The 20180-nt window shown below is 48.7% G+C and overlaps 1 long non-coding RNA gene across 1 annotated transcript; it reads right to left on the bottom strand.

Moving 5' to 3' along the window:
* Positions 1 to 939: 939 nt before the first annotated feature.
* Positions 940 to 20171, bottom strand: LOC141094596 (uncharacterized). The gene is made up of 2 exons (XR_012233111.1): positions 20110 to 20171; positions 940 to 1199 (listed from the first exon to the last, which is right to left on the bottom strand). It is a non-coding gene; the product is annotated as an uncharacterized lncRNA (long non-coding RNA).
* Between the last annotated feature and the right edge of the window lie 9 nt (positions 20172 to 20180).

Raw genomic sequence — 20180 nt, forward strand, 5'->3', positions numbered from 1 at the left:
GAAAATAAAAATTTCCCAGAGTGCAGCTGTTTTCTCTTCACTTAATCCTTTGGTACTGTCGTACTATCTCGTGCTTTGAGCCCGGCCTGATCTGGTTTACGTCCCTGCCTATGCCCCTTGGTAACTTTGTCCCGTAGGAGTTTTCCTTCAGATCCTAGCTCTCTGGAGCTTTGGCCACGCCCCCCAGCAGTCACATGCTTCAGGTCCTGTTTGTCTAAAATACGCACCTTCACCGCTGCTGCCCCGCTCCACAGGTATCTTAGAGCACAGTTTGTCTTACACAGGACACGCGCACTGGCTCAGTGAGCAAGTGCAGTGCGGTGTTCCTGACATAATGAGGCTAATGTCTTCCTCATCTAATATATGATTACCTTGTAATGTCTTCACATAATGTTCCGTCCAGGTGTGACCAGATCCCAGAATTCCAAGCGGCGGAAGTCCACCGACTGCCATATTGGGACACCCAGCCTCTTGTGCGGTACCACCAGCGGAACACCATCGCACCACACACACACTGTATATGCCGTACGCACCACACACACACACTGTATACGCTGTGCACAGCCTCTTGCGCGGTACCACCAGCGGAACACCGTCGCGAACACGCCACCGCCGGGATCAGCCGAATGATTCACTGACCGCCACCATCTTTGTACAGGAGGAGCGCATGCATAGTTTTAACGTGACATTTGCTATCTGTCTGCACAAAGATGGCGGAGGTCTGATTTACTGCGCCTGCATGAATTCCGCTCAGGCGCAGTGAATCATTCGGCTGATCAGATGCGGGACGTGTCTACAGGCAGAGGAAGCTGGTCACATTAAAGGGGTTTTCCCACAAACGAAAGTTCATTTAAAAAATTGTCTGTGTGTTATAAGTTTATACTAGAGTTCTATGAAGCCCGATGACGTGGGTCAGAAATGAAGACAAAACACGGTATATCACAGTTCAAGATGAATATATCTATTGAAGAAATATGCACTTCAGCTGACAGATGCAAAGCAGGCAATAAGACAGTCTCAGTAGTATGCACAAGTAGTAGTCCAGACCGAGGGTGCGAATAGTCCAGCAATGCGGAATCCAGGACCCAGAGCCCGGGCTGGCTCCTAATGGAGGGCATACCATAGCAGAGGTGGGTGCAGAGCAGGTATAGCAGCAGAGTCCTTCCATGGTACGTAGATCCGGACACAAGCGGGGTATCCTGAAAAGTAGAAGAGGCAAGCAGGTTGCTAGTCCTTCCAGCTTGACAGCAAGTAAGAACAAGATACACAAGCAATGCATAGTGTACAGACAGGAAACAAGATGGCCCCCGTGAAGCCAGCAACTCCATTTTGGTTAAGGGCAGAATTCATCAGAAGTAAGGGCAAGAGTAGACAAAACAGATATGCAGTCCCAGTCCTTACACTGTGTCTGACCGTGTATGGAGCATACCACATCTCCTGGGCAGGGGAGGAAACAAAAGACAATACTGACATTACAGCAGTGGATAAGAAAGGATTCATTTTGTGAGGTAAAATATTTCACTGACTGTTTTTAAACAATATTTTACCTCAAAATGTATCCTCTGCGATCTCCTGCTGTAATGTCAGTATTGTCTTTTGCTTCCTCCCCTGCCCAGGAGCTGTGGGGAGACAGCTCAAATGAGAGAACACATGAGGGAAAAAGACAGCACAGTGGTGGAGAGAGTGAGAGCAGGCAAGGGGAGAGCACATGGGGTACACAGGTCAAAGAAGAGATGACATGAGAGAAGACAGCAGATGGGGGAGAGTAAAAGAGCACAGGGGTGAGAGAGACAGAGCACAGGGGGGAGACAGCTCAAACGGGACAGCACAGGAAGGAGAGAGACAGCTGACAAGGGGGATAACACATGGGGTAGACAGGTCAAAGAACAGAGCACAGATGGGAGAAGTGTCACGATCCATTTTTGGATCTGTGTCAGAGTCTGGACTCTCTTATATAAACCTTTTTCCTTTTGGCCCTCGGGGGTTAATATGGGTTTTTGCCCCCTGGTGGCCGCTGGTGTTACTACAAGTTTAGTGAGTCTGCTGCTGGGTTTCCCCCCCGGTGGCCACTGGTGTTACTACATGTTTAGTCAGTCAGCAGGTGTGACCACTCCCTTCTTCTTATAAAGGGTCATTAGGTGCTGCAACTCACTGTTGGTGATATTATTCATTTGGAGACCAACCAAGCTGGACTCAGGAGCAGGCTGCGTTGCAGTGAAGTTCCAGCTATCGCCTTGTTCTGGTGCCTTACTCTGCTGCTCGGAGCATTAGCAGCAGAGAGAAGCTAAGTCTTGTTTTTTAGTTTATTTTCCCCTTAGGTTTCTGTCGTATCTTTCCTTGCGCGTTATTGGTGCAGTACACTTTTTTCCCTGTCTCACCTCCTGGGGAGGGGGTTTGGGTTTAGCTCGGGGCTAAACAGGAGATAGGGACAGGTTGGAGACTTGGGCCTCACTACCATCAAGTGTACCCCCAAGTTAAGGAAAGTCAGGGCACCTCCTTAGCCTGAGGGGCAGTTCAGGGGCCCAGATTCCTTGCCCCCTGTTTACCTGCTATAGGCCCGTGACATTATCACCAACCTACACTTTTTTTTTCTGGTGAGCCATGGCCCAAAGGCAGGCCTTTGCCACACTGCTTCTGTCCCTCACTGATGAGCTTAGGGTGCTGCGTGGTGAGGTGGTGCAGCAGTTGGTGGGGTTTGGGGCCTTGGTACAGGTGCAGGCTCAACCATAACCCAAAATATCTCTCCCTGACAGGTTTTCTGGAGGGAGAGATAAGTTTTGGCTTTTCAGGAGGCCTGTAAGTTATACTTCAGGCTCCGTCCTCGTTCATCAGGAAGTGAGGAACAACAGGTGGGAATCATTATATCCCTTAGTGATCCCCAATCCTGGGCCTTCTCCCTGCCGGTCGATTCACCATCTTTACGATCAGTGGACGAGTTTTTTGTGGCATTGGCGCTGGTGTATTGTGACCCTGATGTCGTCTCCCTGGCAAAAACCCGACTCCGTAAGATCAAGCAGCGGGGCCGGCCTGCTGGGGAGAACTGCTCAGAGTTTAGGGGGTGGGCCACTGACACACAGTGGAATGAACCTGCCCTTAGGAGTCATTTTGTGCAAGGTCTGTCCCCAAAGTTGCAGGATACTAAGGTGCAGTACGCTGCCCCCAGGTTGTTGGAGGCAGCCATGTCCCTTGCCATCCGGGTGGATAGACGCCTCAGGGAGAGGCATACACCAAATGTGCCCCCTGTAGTTCTTGCTATGGAGGAGGACACATCAGTGCTGACGGATGAACCCATGCAGCTGGGAGGAGCCCAAACGGTGTTACCTGCAGTTCGCCGTGGTGGTGGGGGCATGATTTTGCAGTGGGCAGACTGGTCATTTCATCGGAGTCTGCCCAATGCGCGCCAAATCTTCTGTACCAGCTAAGAAGCCGCGTTCCCCTGATTGTGTGGAGGGAGGCGACCAGGGATTGTACATTTCCTCCATTTCTTCCCCTCATGTGTAACCTGCCTGCGGAGGTGGTGCTTGGCGGGGAGACTGAGGGTCTACCGGTCCTTGTGGACAGTGGAGCAGGAGTCAATCTGGTCAATGCCCACTTTGTCTAGACCCATGGACTGAGGTGTAGGAGGCTAGCCAAACCCCTAAGCATCCAGGCCATTGACTCTGTCCTACTTAGCCAGGGGAGGTTGACCCAAGTCATGGATAACATATATCTGCTTATAGGGACTCATCATGAGGAGGCCCTGTCATGCTACGTCTTGGAGGGAATGCCAGTACCTATCGTTTTAGGCCTCCCGTGGTTGGAAAAACACAACCCGGTAATAGATTGCCGGTCTAGGGAAGTAGTCGGCGGGGGTCAGTCGTGTGAGGGCTGCTGCCAGGGGGCTACTGTCTCTGCCGTCATTCTACAACCATCCCCTTCTACTCCAGTGGGGGCAGCAGAAGTGCTGCCAGGGAGTAGGGGCAAGTCTCTATCCTCACCACATGATAACCCTGGGTTTCTTAGTCCTCTTGGGAGGAGGGGTCAGAGGAGGGCGATGACTCCTTTTGAGCATTGTGGGGGTGTGAGTGTGACGACAAAGGGGGACGCCTCTGTTGTCGGTTCTGTGAAGAGTTCACCATCTTGTGGCAAACGTGTGCGTGGCAATAAATGTTCAGGTCAGGACTTGTGTATGAATGAGTACGTATGGGTGTCCACCAAAAACATCTGGTGGAAGTGTGCTGCAGGGGTCTGGAGTTCTCAGGTGATCGGGCCGTATCAGGAGTCGGTCATTCCCGGCCGAGGGACTTACCAGCTGGAGTTGCCCCCAGTAATGCCCATACACAACTCATTCCCCAGGTCGGCGCTCTGGAGATTCGTGATGCCTCTGGAGCATACATTGCCACCTCCATCAGCCCACGTTTGCCATGAACCAGAGGGTCAGGTGGTCGCTGAGATGAACTCTGGTGGACCTAGGCATCCTCACCGTAGGTGTTTTTCTGGTGAGGTGCAGTGTTGAGGGTCTAGAGGCCCCTCATTGAAGGAGGGGTACTGTCACGATCCATTTTTGGATCTGTGTCAGAGTCTGGACTCTCTTATATAAACCTTTTTCCTTTCTGGCCCTCGGGGGTTAATATGGGTTTTCGCCCCCGGTGGCCGCTGGTGTTACTACAAGTTTAGTGAGTCTGCTGCTGGATTTCCCTCCCCCCCGGTGGCCACTGGTGTTACTACAAGTTTAGTGAGTCTGCTGCTGGGTTTCCCCCCCCCCGGTGGCCGCTGGTGTTACTACATATTTAGTCAGTCAGCAGGTGTGACCACTCCCTCCTTCTTATAAAGGGTCATTAGGTGCTGCAACTCACTGTTGGTGATATTATTAATTTGGAGACCAACCAAGCTGGACTCAGCAGCAGGCTGTGTTGCAGTGGAGCTCCAGCTACCCCCTTGTTCTGGTGCCTTACTCTGCTGCTCGGAGCATTAGCAGCAGAGAGAAGCTAAGTCTTGTTTTTTAGTTTATTTTCCCCTTAGGTTTCTGTCGTATATTTCCTTGTGTGTTATTGGTGCAGTACACTTTTTTCCCTGTCTCATCTCCTGGGGAGGGGGTTTGGGTTTAGCTCAGGGCTAAACAGGAGATAGGGATAGGTTGGAGACTTGGGCCTCGTTACCATCAAGTGTACCCCCAAGTTAAGGAAAGTCAGGGCACGTCCTTAGCCTGAGGGGCAGTTCAGGGGCCCAGATTCCTTGCCCCCTGTTTACCTGCTATAGCCCCATGACAAGAAGTCAGCACATGGGGGAAAGAGAGAGTGGATAGGTGGGTGAGCACATGGGAGAGATTCTCAATGCTGCAAAACCTGCTCCCATCGTGACATTACCGTCCTCCTGATGTGATAGCATTGGGCCTCCATCTAGTATTAATATATTGAGTGTTAGAAATATTTCACTTGTTTGCTTTACAATTCATTTAGTTTTTCCAACTTGGAAGTGTGGTAGGGTTCATCCTAAAAAAAATCCTGGACACATCAGGCCCTGAGCTCTGATCATATCAGCACTGATCATTTCTGTGGTTCTCCTCTGTCAGATCTGATGTGGTGATCGGTCGCTCATGTGACGCCCACCATTGCCCACATCGAGATTTTGGGCATAATGGGCAACAAGTTGCTCTGTTTTGGCTGGTAATTTTGATAGAATCTGCGATGAATGCTCCAAAACAAATATGAGGAGCCTAAGACATGGTGCCAGCTGAAAACAACGAGCTGCACTGCTACGGGACTTCAAATGTGACCAGGGTCTTGTAAATCTTTATGTTCAGCTATATAGGAAATGCTGAGCACCACCGATAACACTGCCATCTATAGGAAATGCCGAGCACCACCGATAACACTGCCATCTATAGGAAATGCGGAGCACCACCGATAACACTGCCATCTATAGGAAATGCTGAGCACCACCGATAACACTGCCATCTATGGGAAATGCTGAGCACCCCCTACAACACTGCCATTTATAGGAAATGCTGAGCACCACCGATAACACTGCCATCTATAGGAAATGCCGAGCACCACCGATAACACTGCCATCTATAGGAAATGCCGAGCACCACCGATAACACTGCCATCTATAGGAAATGCCGAGCACCACCGATAACACTGCCATCTATAGGAAATGCGGAGCACCACCGATAACACTGCCATCTATAGGAAATGCTGAGCACCACCGATAACACTGCCATCTATAGGAAATGCTGAGCACCACCGATAACACTGCCATCTATGGGAAATGCTGAGCACCCCCTACAACACTGCCATCTATAGGAAATGCTGAGCACCACCGATAACACTGCCATCTATAGGAAATGCCGAGCACCACCGATAACACTGCCATCTATAGGAAATGCTGAGCACCACCAATAACACTGCCATCTATAGGAAAGGCCGAGCACCACCGATAACACTGCCATCTATAGGAAATGCCGAGCACCCCCTACAACACTGCCATCTATAGAAAATGCCGAGCACCACCGATAACACTGCCATCTATAGGAAATGCCGAGCACCACCGATAACACTGCCATCTATAGGAAATGCTGAGCACCACCGATAACACTGCCATCTATAGGAAATGCTGAGCACCACCGATAACACTGCCATCTATGGGAAATGCTGAGCACCCCCTACAACACTGCCATCTATAGGAAATGCTGAGCACCACTGATAACACTGCCATCTATAGGAAATGCCGAGCACCACCGATAACACTGCCATCTATAGGAAATGCTGAGCACCACCGATAACACTGCCATCTATAGGAAAGGCCGAGCACCACCGATAACACTGCCATCTATAGGAAATGCCGAGCACCCCCTACAACACTGCCATCTATAGAAAATGCCGAGCACCACCGATAACACTGCCATCTATAGGAAATGCCGAGCACCACCGATAACACTGCCATCTATAGGAAATGCTGAGCACCACCGATAACACTGCCATCTATGGGAAATGCTGAGAAGCCCCTACAACACTGCCATCTATAGGAAATGCCGAGCACCACCAACACTGCCATCTATAGGAAATGCTGAGCACCACCGATAACACTGCCATCTATAGGAAATGCCGAGCACCACCGATAACACTGCCATCTATAGGAAATGCTGAGCACCACCGATAACACTGCCATCTATAGGAAATGCTGAGCACCCCCTACAACACTGCCATCTATAGGAAATGCTGAGCACCACCGATAACACTGCCATCTATAGGAAATGCCGAGCAGACCGATAACACTGCCATCTATAGGAAATGCTGAGCACCACCGATAACACTGCCATCTATAGGAAATGCTGAGCACCCCCTACAACACTGCCATCTATAGGAAATGCCGAGCACCACCGATAACACTGCCATCTATAGGAAATGCCGAGCACCACCGATAACACTGCCATCTATAGGAAATGCCGAGCACCACCGATAACACTGCCATCTATAGGAAATGCTGAGCACCACCGATAACACTGCCATCTATAGGAAATGCTGAGCACCACCGATAACACTATAGGAAATGCTGAGCACCACCGATAACACTGCCATCTATAGGAAATGCTGAGCACCACCGATAACACTGCCATCTATAGGAAATGCTGAGCACCACCGATAACACTATAGGAAATGCTGAGCACCACCGATAACACTGCCATCTATAGGAAACGCCGAGCACCACCGATAACACTGCCATCTATAGGAAATGCCGAGCACCACCGATAACACTGCCATCTATAGGAAATGCTGAGCACCACCGATAACACTGCCATCTATAGGAAATGCTGAGCACCACCGATAACACTGCCATCTATAGGAAAGGCCGAGCACCACCGATAACACTGCCATCTATAGGAAATGCCGAGCACCCCCTACAACACTGCCATCTATAGAAAATGCCGAGCACCACCGATAACACTGCCATCTATAGGAAATGCCGAGCACCACCGATAACACTGCCATCTATAGGAAATGCTGAGCACCACCGATAACACTGCCATCTATAGGAAATGCTGAGCACCACCGATAACACTGCCATCTATGGGAAATGCTGAGCACCCCCTACAACACTGCCATCTATAGGAAATGCTGAGCACCACCGATAACACTGCCATCTATAGGAAATGCCGAGCACCACCGATAACACTGCCATCTATAGGAAATGCTGAGCACCACCGATAACACTGCCATCTATAGGAAAGGCCGAGCACCACCGATAACACTGCCATCTATAGGAAATGCCGAGCACCCCCTACAACACTGCCATCTATAGAAAATGCCGAGCACCACCGATAACACTGCCATCTATAGGAAATGCCGAGCACCACCGATAACACTGCCATCTATAGGAAATGCTGAGCACCACCGATAACACTGCCATCTATGGGAAATGCTGAGCACCCCCTACAACACTGCCATCTATAGGAAATGCCGAGCACCACCAACACTGCCATCTATAGGAAATGCTGAGCACCACCGATAACACTGCCATCTATAGGAAATGCCGAGCACCACCGATAACACTGCCATCTATAGGAAATGCTGAGCACCACCGATAACACTGCCATCTATAGGAAATGCTGAGCACCCCCTACAACACTGCCATCTATAGGAAATGCTGAGCACCACCGATAACACTGCCATCTATAGGAAATGCCGAGCAGACCGATAACACTGCCATCTATAGGAAATGCTGAGCACCACCGATAACACTGCCATCTATAGGAAATGCTGAGCACCCCCTACAACACTGCCATCTATAGGAAATGCCGAGCACCACCGATAACACTGCCATCTATAGGAAATGCCGAGCACCACCGATAACACTGCCATCTATAGGAAATGCCGAGCACCACCGATAACACTGCCATCTATAGGAAATGCTGAGCACCACCGATAACACTGCCATCTATAGGAAATGCTGAGCACCACCGATAACACTATAGGAAATGCTGAGCACCACCGATAACACTGCCATCTATAGGAAATGCTGAGCACCACCGATAACACTGCCATCTATAGGAAATGCTGAGCACCACCGATAACACTATAGGAAATGCTGAGCACCACCGATAACACTGCCATCTATAGGAAACGCCGAGCACCACCGATAACACTGCCATCTATAGGAAATGCCGAGCACCACCGATAACACTGCCATCTATAGGAAATGCTGAGCACCACCGATAACACTGCCATCTATAGGAAATGCTGAGCACCACCGATAACACTGCCATCTATAGGAAATGCTGAGCACCACCGATAACACTACAGGAAATGCTGAGCACCACCGATAACACTGCCATCTATAGGAAATGCCGAGCACCACCGATAACACTGCCATCTATAGGAAATGCTGAGCACCACCGATAACACTGCCATCTATAGGAAATGCTGAGCACCACCGATAACACTGCCATCTATAGGAAATGCCGAGCACCCCCTACAACACTGCCATCTATAGAAAATGCCGAGCACCACCGATAACACTGCCATCTATAGGAAATGCCGAGAACCACCGATAACACTGCCATCTATAGGAAATGCTGAGCACCACCGATAACACTGCCCTCTATGGGAAATGCTGAGCACCCCCTACAACACTGCCATCTATAGGAAATGCCGAGCACCACCGATAACACTGCCATCTATAGGAAATGCTGAGCACCACCGATAACACTGCCATCTATAGGAAATGCCGAGCACCACCGATAACACTGCCATCTATAGGAAATGCTGAGCACCATCGATAACACTGCCATCTATAGGAAATGCCGAGCACCACCGATAACACTGCCATCTATAGGAAATGCTGAGCACCACCGATAACACTGCCATCTATAGGAAATGCTGAGCACCCCCTACAACACTGCCATCTATAGGAAATGCCGAGCACCACCGATAACACTGCCATCTATAGGAAATGCTGAGCACCACCGATAACACTGCCATCTATAGGAAATGCTGAGCACCCCCTACAACACTGCCATCTATAGGAAATGCCGAGCACCACCGATAACACTATAGGAAATGCTGAGCACCACCGATAACACTGCCATCTATAGGAAACGCCGAGCACCACCGATAACACTGCCATCTATAGGAAATGTCGAGCACCACCGATAACACTGCCATCTATAGGAAATGCTGAGCACCACCGATAACACTGCCATCTATAGGAAATGCTGAGCACCACCGATAACACTGCCATCTATAGGAAATGCCGAGCACCACCGATAACACTGCCATCTATAGGAAATGCCGAGCACCACCGATAACACTGCCATCTATAGGAAATGCCGAGCACCACCGATAACACTGCCATCTATAGGAAATGCCGAGCACCACCGATAACACTGCCATCTATAGGAAATGCCGAGCACCACCGATAACACTGCCATCTATAGGAAATGCCGAGCACCACCGATAACACTGCCATCTATAGGAAATGCCGAGCACCCCCTACAACACTGCCATCTATAGGAAATGCTGAGCACCACCGATAACACTGCCATCTATAGGAAATGCTGAGCACCCCCTACAACACTGCCATCTATAGGAAATGCTGAGCACCACCGATAACACTGCCATCTATAGGAAATGCTGAGCACCCCCTACAACACTGCCATCTATAGGAAATGCCGAGCACCACCGATAACACTGCCATCTATAGGAAATGCTGAGCACCACCGATAACACTATAGGAAATGCCGAGCACCACCGATAACACTGCCATCTATAGGAAATGCTGAGCACCACCGATAACACTGCCATCTATAGGAAATGCTGAGCACCACCGATAACACTATAGGAAATGCTGAGCACCACCGATAACACTGCCATCTATAGGAAATGCTGAGCACCACCGATAACACTGCCATCTATAGGAAATGCTGAGCACCACCGATAACACTGCCATCTATAGGAAATGCTGAGCACCACCGATAACACTATAGGAAATGCTGAGCACCACCGATAACACTGCCATCTATAGGAAATGCTGAGCACCATCGATAACACTGCCATCTATAGGAAATGCCGAGCACCACCGATAACACTGCCATCTATAGGAAATGCCGAGCACCACCGATAACACTGCCATCTATAGGAAATGCTGAGCACCACCGATAACACTGCCATCTATAGGAAATGCTGAGCACCACCGATAACACTGCCATCTATAGGAAATGCCGAGCACCACCGATAACACTACAGGAAATGCCGAGCACCACCGATAACACTGCCATCTATAGGAAATGCTGAGCACCACCGATAACACTGCCATCTATAGGAAATGCTGAGCACCCCCTACAACACTGCCATCTATAGGAAATGCTGAGCACCACCGATAACACTGCCATCTATAGGAAATGCCGAGCAGACCGATAACACTGCCATCTATAGGAAATGCTGAGCACCACCGATAACACTGCCATCTATAGGAAATGCTGAGCACCCCCTACAACACTGCCATCTATAGGAAATGCCGAGCACCACCGATAACACTGCCATCTATAGGAAATGCCGAGCACCACCGATAACACTGCCATCTATAGGAAATGCCGAGCACCACCGATAACACTGCCATCTATAGGAAATGCTGAGCACCACCGATAACACTGCCATCTATAGGAAATGCTGAGCACCACCGATAACACTATAGGAAATGCTGAGCACCACCGATAACACTGCCATCTATAGGAAATGCTGAGCACCACCGATAACACTGCCATCTATAGGAAATGCTGAGCACCACCGATAACACTATAGGAAATGCTGAGCACCACCGATAACACTGCCATCTATAGGAAACGCCGAGCACCACCGATAACACTGCCATCTATAGGAAATGCCGAGCACCACCGATAACACTGCCATCTATAGGAAATGCTGAGCACCACCGATAACACTGCCATCTATAGGAAATGCTGAGCACCACCGATAACACTGCCATCTATAGGAAATGCTGAGCACCACCGATAACACTACAGGAAATGCTGAGCACCACCGATAACACTGCCATCTATAGGAAATGCCGAGCACCACCGATAACACTGCCATCTATAGGAAATGCTGAGCACCACCGATAACACTGCCATCTATAGGAAATGCTGAGCACCACCGATAACACTGCCATCTATAGGAAATGCCGAGCACCCCCTACAACACTGACATCTATAGAAAATGCCGAGCACCACCGATAACACTGCCATCTATAGGAAATGCCGAGCACCACCGATAACACTGCCATCTATAGGAAATGCTGAGCACCACCGATAACACTGCCCTCTATGGGAAATGCTGAGCACCCCCTACAACACTGCCATCTATAGGAAATGCCGAGCACCACCGATAACACTGCCATCTATAGGAAATGCTGAGCACCACCGATAACACTGCCATCTATAGGAAATGCCGAGCACCACCGATAACACTGCCATCTATAGGAAATGCTGAGCACCATCGATAACACTGCCATCTATAGGAAATGCCGAGCACCACCGATAACACTGCCATCTATAGGAAATGCTGAGCACCACCGATAACACTGCCATCTATAGGAAATGCTGAGCACCCCCTACAACACTGCCATCTATAGGAAATGCCGAGCACCACCGATAACACTGCCATCTATAGGAAATGCTGAGCACCACCGATAACACTGCCATCTATAGGAAATGCTGAGCACCCCCTACAACACTGCCATCTATAGGAAATGCCGAGCACCACCGATAACATTATAGGAAATGCTGAGCACCACCGATAACACTGCCATCTATAGGAAACGCCGAGCACCACCGATAACACTGCCATCTATAGGAAATGTCGAGCACCACCGATAACACTGCCATCTATAGGAAATGCTGAGCACCACCGATAACACTGCCATCTATAGGAAATGCCGAGCACCACCGATAACACTGCCATCTATAGGAAATGCCGAGCACCACCGATAACACTGCCATCTATAGGAAATGCCGAGCACCACTGATAACACTGCCATCTATAGGAAATGCCGAGCACCACCGATAACACTGCCATCTATAGGAAATGCCGAGCACCACCGATAACACTGCCATCTATAGGAAATGCCGAGCACCACCGATAACACTGCCATCTATAGGAAATGCCGAGCACCACCGATAACACTGCCATCTATAGGAAATGCCGAGCACCCCCTACAACACTGCCATCTATAGGAAATGCTGAGCACCACCGATAACACTGCCATCTATAGGAAATGCTGAGCACCCCCTACAACACTGCCATCTATAGGAAATGCTGAGCACCACCGATAACACTGCCATCTATAGGAAATGCTGAGCACCCCCTACAACACTGCCATCTATAGGAAATGCCGAGCACCACCGATAACACTGCCATCTATAGGAAATGCTGAGCACCACCGATAACACTATAGGAAATGCCGAGCACCACCGATAACACTGCCATCTATAGGAAATGCTGAGCACCACCGATAACACTGCCATCTATAGGAAATGCTGAGCACCACCGATAACACTATAGGAAATGCTGAGCACCACCGATAACACTGCCATCTATAGGAAATGCTGAGCACCACCGATAACACTGCCATCTATAGGAAATGCTGAGCACCACCGATAACACTGCCATCTATAGGAAATGCTGAGCACCACCGATAACACTATAGGAAATGCTGAGCACCACCGATAACACTGCCATCTATAGGAAATGCTGAGCACCACCGATAACACTGCCATCTATAGGAAATGCCGAGCACCACCGATAACACTGCCATCTATAGGAAATGCCGAGCACCACCGATAACACTGCCATCTATAGGAAATGCTGAGCACCACCGATAACACTGCCATCTATAGGAAATGCTGAGCACCACCGATAACACTGCCATCTATAGGAAATGCCGAGCACCACCGATAACACTACAGGAAATGCTGAGCACCACCGATAACACTGCCATCTATAGGAAATGCTGAGCACCACCGATAACACTGCCATCTATAGGAAATGCTGAGCACCACCGATAACACTATAGGAAATGCTGAGCACCACCGATAACACTGCCATCTATAGGAAATGCTGAGCACCACCGATAACACTGCCATCTATAGGAAATGCTGAGCACCACCGATAACACTATAGGAAATGCTGAGCACCACCGATAACACTGCCATCTATAGGAAACGCCGAGCACCACCGATAACACTGCCATCTATAGGAAATGCCGAGCACCACCGATAACACTGCCATCTATAGGAAATGCTGAGCACCACCGATAACACTGCCATCTATAGGAAATGCCGAGCACCACCGATAACACTACAGGAAATGCTGAGCACCACCGATAACACTGCCATCTATAGGAAATGCCGAGCACCACCGATAACACTGCCATCTATAGGAAATGCTGAGCACCACCGATAACACTGCCATCTATAGGAAATGCTGAGCACCACCGATAACACTGCCATCTATAGGAAATGCCGAGCACCCCCTACAACACTGCCATCTATAGAAAATGCCGAGCACCACCGATAACACTGCCATCTATAGGAAATGCTGAGCACCACCGATAACACTGCCATCTATAGGAAATGCTGAGCACCCCCTACAACACTGCCATCTATAGGAAATGCCGAGCACCACCGATAACACTGCCATCTATAGGAAATGCTGAGCACCACCGATAACACTATAGGAAATGCCGAGCACCACCGATAACACTGCCATCTATAGGAAATGCTGAGCACCACCGATAACACTGCCATCTATAGGAAATGCTGAGCACCACCGATAACACTATAGGAAATGCTGAGCACCACCGATAACACTGCCATCTATAGGAAATGCTGAGCACCACCGATAACACTATAGGAAATGCTGAGCACCACCGATAACACTGCCATCTATAGGAAACGCCGAGCACCATCGATAACACTGCCATCTATAGGAAATGCCGAGCACCACCGATAACACTGCCATCTATAGGAAATGCTGAGCACCACCGATAACACTGCCATCTATAGGAAATGCTGAGCACCACCGATAACACTGCCATCTATAGGAAATGCCGAGCACCACCGATAACACTACAGGAAATGCTGAGCACCACCGATAACACTGCCATCTATAGGAAATGCCGAGCACCACCGATAACACTGCCATCTATAGGAAATGCTGAGCACCACCGATAACACTGCCATCTATAGGAAATGCTGAGCACCCCCTACAACACTGCCATCTATAGGAAATGCCGAGCACCACCGATAACACTGCCATCTATAGGAAATGCTGAGCACCACCGATAACACTATAGGAAATGCCGAGCACCACCGATAACACTGCCATCTATAGGAAATGCTGAGCACCACCGATAACACTGCCATCTATAGGAAATGCTGAGCACCACCGATAACACTATAGGAAATGCTGAGCACCACCGATAACACTGCCATCTATAGGAAATGCTGAGCACCACCGATAACACTGCCATCTATAGGAAATGCTGAGCACCACCGATAACACTGCCATCTATAGGAAATGCTGAGCACCACCGATAACACTATAGGAAATGCTGAGCACCACCGATAACACTGCCATCTATAGGAAATGCTGAGCACCACCGATAACACTGCCATCTATAGGAAATGCCGAGCACCACCGATAACACTGCCATCTATAGGAAATGCCGAGCACCACCGATAACACTGCCATCTATAGGAAATGCTGAGCACCACCGATAACACTGCCATCTATAGGAAATGCTGAGCACCACCGATAACACTGCCATCTATAGGAAATGCCGAGCACCACCGATAACACTACAGGAAATGCTGAGCACCACCGATAACACTGCCATCTATAGGAAATGCTGAGCACCACCGATAACACTGCCATCTATAGGAAATGCTGAGCACCACCGATAACACTATAGGAAATGCTGAGCACCACCGATAACACTGCCATCTATAGGAAATGCTGAGCACCACCGATAACACTGCCATCTATAGGAAATGCTGAGCACCACCGATAACACTATAGGAAATGCTGAGCACCACCGATAACACTGCCATCTATAGGAAACGCCGAGCACCACCGATAACACTGCCATCTATAGGAAATGCCGAGCACCACCGATAACACTGCCATCTATAGGAAATGCTGAGCACCACCGATAACACTGCCATCTATAGGAAATGCCGAGCACCACCGATAACACTACAGGAAATGCTGAGCACCACCGATAACACTGCCATCTATAGGAAATGCCGAGCACCACCGATAACACTGCCATCTATAGGAAATGCTGAGCACCACCGATAACATTGCCATCTATAGGAAATGCTGAGCACCACCGATAACACTGCCATCTATAGGAAATGCCGAGCACCCCCTACAACACTGCCATCTATAGAAAATGCCGAGCACCACCGATAACACTGCCATCTATAGGAAATGCTGAGCACCACCGATAACACTGCCATCTATAGGAAATGCTGAGCACCCCCTACAACACTGCCATCTATAGGAAATGCCGAGCACCACCGATAACACTGCCATCTATAGGAAATGCTGAGCACCACCGATAACACTATAGGAAATGCCGAGCACCACCGATAACACTGCCATCTATAGGAAATGCTGAGCACCACCGATAACACTGCCATCTATAGGAAATGCTGAGCACCACCGATAACACTATAGGAAATGCTGAGCACCACCGATAACACTGCCATCTATAGGAAATGCTGAGCACCACCGATAACACTGCCATCTATAGGAAATGCTGAGCACCACCGATAACACTATAGGAAATGCTGAGCACCACCGATAACACTGCCATCTATAGGAAACGCCGAGCACCACCGATAACACTGCCATCTATAGGAAATGCCGAGCACCACCGATAACACTGCCATCTATAGGAAATGCTGAGCACCACCGATAACACTGCCATCTATAGGAAATGCTGAGCACCACCGATAACACTGCCATCTATAGGAAATGCCGAGCACCACCGATAACACTACAGGAAATGCTGAGCACCACCGATAACACTGCCATCTATAGGAAATGCCGAGCACCACCGATAACACTGCCATCTATAGGAAATGCTGAGCACCACCGATAACACTGCCATCTATAGGAAATGCTGAGCACCACCGATAACACTGCCATCTATAGGAAATGCTGAGCACCACCGATAACACTGCCATCTATAGGAAATGCTGAGCACCACTGATAACACTGCCATCTATAGGAAATGCTGAGCACCACTGATAACACTGCCATCTATAGTAAATGCTGAGCACCACCGATAACACTGCCATCTATAGGAAATGCCGAGCACCACCGATAACACTACAGGAAATGCTGAGCACCACCGATAACACTGCCATCTATAGGAAATGCCGAGCACCACCGATAACACTGCCATCTATAGGAAATGCTGAGCACCACCGACAACACTGCCATCTATAGGAAATGCTGAGCACCACTGATAACACTGCCATCTATAGGAAATGCTGAGCACCACCGATAACACTGCCATCTATAGGAAATGCTGAGCACCACCGATAACACTATAGGAAATGCTGAGCACCACCGATAACACTGCCATCTATAGGAAACGCCGAGCACCACCGATAACACTGCCATCTATAGGAAATGCTGAGCACCACCGATAACACTGCCATCTATAGGAAATGCTGAGCACCACCGATAACACTGCCATCTATAGGAAATGCCGAGCACCCCCTACAACACTGCCATCTATAGAAAATGCCGAGCACCACCGATAACACTGCCATCTATAGGAAATGCTGAGCACCCCCTACAACACTGCCATCTATAGGAAATGCTGAGCACCACCGATAACACTGCCATCTATAGGAAATGCTGAGCACCCCCTACAACACTGCCATCTATAGGAAATGCCGAGCACCACCGATAACACTGCCATCTATAGGAAATGCTGAGCACCACCGATAACACTATAGGAAATGCCGAGCACCACCGATAACACTGCCATCTATAGGAAATGCTGAGCACCACCGATAACACTGCCATCTATAGGAAATGCTGAGCACCACCGATAACACTATAGGAAATGCTGAGCACCACCGATAACACTGCCATCTATAGGAAATGCTGAGCACCACCGATAACACTGCCATCTATAGGAAATGCTGAGCACCACCGATAACACTATAGGAAATGCTGAGCACCACCGATAACACTGCCATCTATAGGAAACGCCGAGCACCACCGATAACACTGCCATCTATAGGAAATGCTGAGCACCACCGATAACACTGCCATCTATAGGAAATGCTGAGCACCACCGATAACACTGCCATCTATAGGAAATGCTGAGCACCACCGATAACACTGCCATCTATAGGAAATGCCGAGCACCACCGATAACACTACAGGAAATGCTGAGCACCACCGATAACACTGCCATCTATAGGAAATGCCGAGCACCACCGATAACACTGCCATCTATAGGAAATGCTGAGCACCACCGATAACACTGCCATCTATAGGAAATGCTGAGCACCACCGATAACACTGCCATCTATAGGAAATGCTGAGCACCACCGATAACACTGCCATCTATAGGAAATGCTGAGCACCACCGATAACACTGCCATCTATAGGAAATGCTGAGCACCACCGATAACACTGCCATCTATAGGAAATGCCGAGCACCACCGATAACACTGCCATCTATAGGAAATGCTGAGCACCACCGACAACACTGCCATCTATAGGAAATGCTGAGCACCACTGATAACACTGCCATCTATAGGAAATGCTGAGCACCACCGATAACACTGCCATCTATAGGAAATGCTGAGCACCACCGATAACACTATAGGAAATGCTGAGCACCACCGATAACACTGCCATCTATAGGAAACGCCGAGCACCACCGATAACACTGCCATCTATAGGAAATGCTGAGCACCACCGATAACACTGCCATCTATAGGAAATGCTGAGCACCACCGATAACACTGCCATCTATAGGAAATGCTGAGCACCACCGATAACACTATAGGAAATGCTGAGCACCACCGATAACACTGCCATCTATAGGAAATGCTGAGCACCACCGATAACACTGCCATCTATAGGAAATGCTGAGCACCACCGATAACACTGCCATCTATAGGAAATGCTGAGCACCACCGATAACACTGTCATCTATAGGAAATCACAGGGGTAACTAGAATTTTACAGCTCTGGCAAAAATTAAGAGACCACCACACCAAATCCCTGTCATGTGCAGCCCAATCTCCAGACCTGAACCCCATTGAAAACCTCTGGAGAGTAATCAAGAGGAAGATGGATACTCACAAGCCATCAAACAAAGAAGAACTGCTTACATTTTTGCGCCAGAAGCAGTGTAAAAGACTGGTAGCAAGCATGCCAAGACGCATGAAAGCTGTGATTAAAAATCGTGGTTATTCCACAAAATATTGATTTCTGAACTCTTCCCGAGTCAAAACATTAGTATTGTTGCTTCTAAATGATTATGAACTTGTTTTCTTTGCATTATTTGATTTTTTTTTTAAATTTTCACCATTTTTTTTGTCAGAAAAAAATACAAAATGTATTGCTTGGAAATTCGGAGACATGTCAGAAACTTATAGACTAAAAGAACAATTTACATTTTACTCAAAAATATAACTATAAAGAGGCAAATCAGACAAACTGAACATTTGGAAGTGGTCTCTTAATTTTTGCCAGAGCTGTATATCCACATATTTTTCTCTGTATCTAAGTCCTGAGCTCTCTCTCTCTCTGTTTAAGCCATGATCTCACTCTTACTGTATCTAAGCCCAGCGCTTGCTCTTTCACTGTATCTAAGTCATGAATTCTCACTCTCTCTGTATCTGAGCCCTGAGCTCACTCTTGCTGTATCTAAACCCTGAGCTAAACTCTCTTACTTTATCTCAGCTCTGGATTCTCTCATACTGTAAGCCCTGAGCTCGCTCTTGCTGTATCTAAGCCCTGAGCTTACTTTCTTCATGTATCTAAACCCTGAGCTTACTCTCTTACTGTATCTAAGCCCTGAGCTCGCTCTTACCATAGCCATTCATCTGTGTACGCAATTCGCCTATCAAGTATCAAACATCTGCTCCCTCTAGCGGCCGCTGG

This window comes from Dendrobates tinctorius, unplaced genomic scaffold (genome assembly GCF_039654945.1).
Source record: "Dendrobates tinctorius isolate UK_male_01 unplaced genomic scaffold, ASM3965494v1 ptg000064l, whole genome shotgun sequence".
Lineage (NCBI taxonomy): Eukaryota > Metazoa > Chordata > Amphibia > Anura > Dendrobatidae > Dendrobates > Dendrobates tinctorius.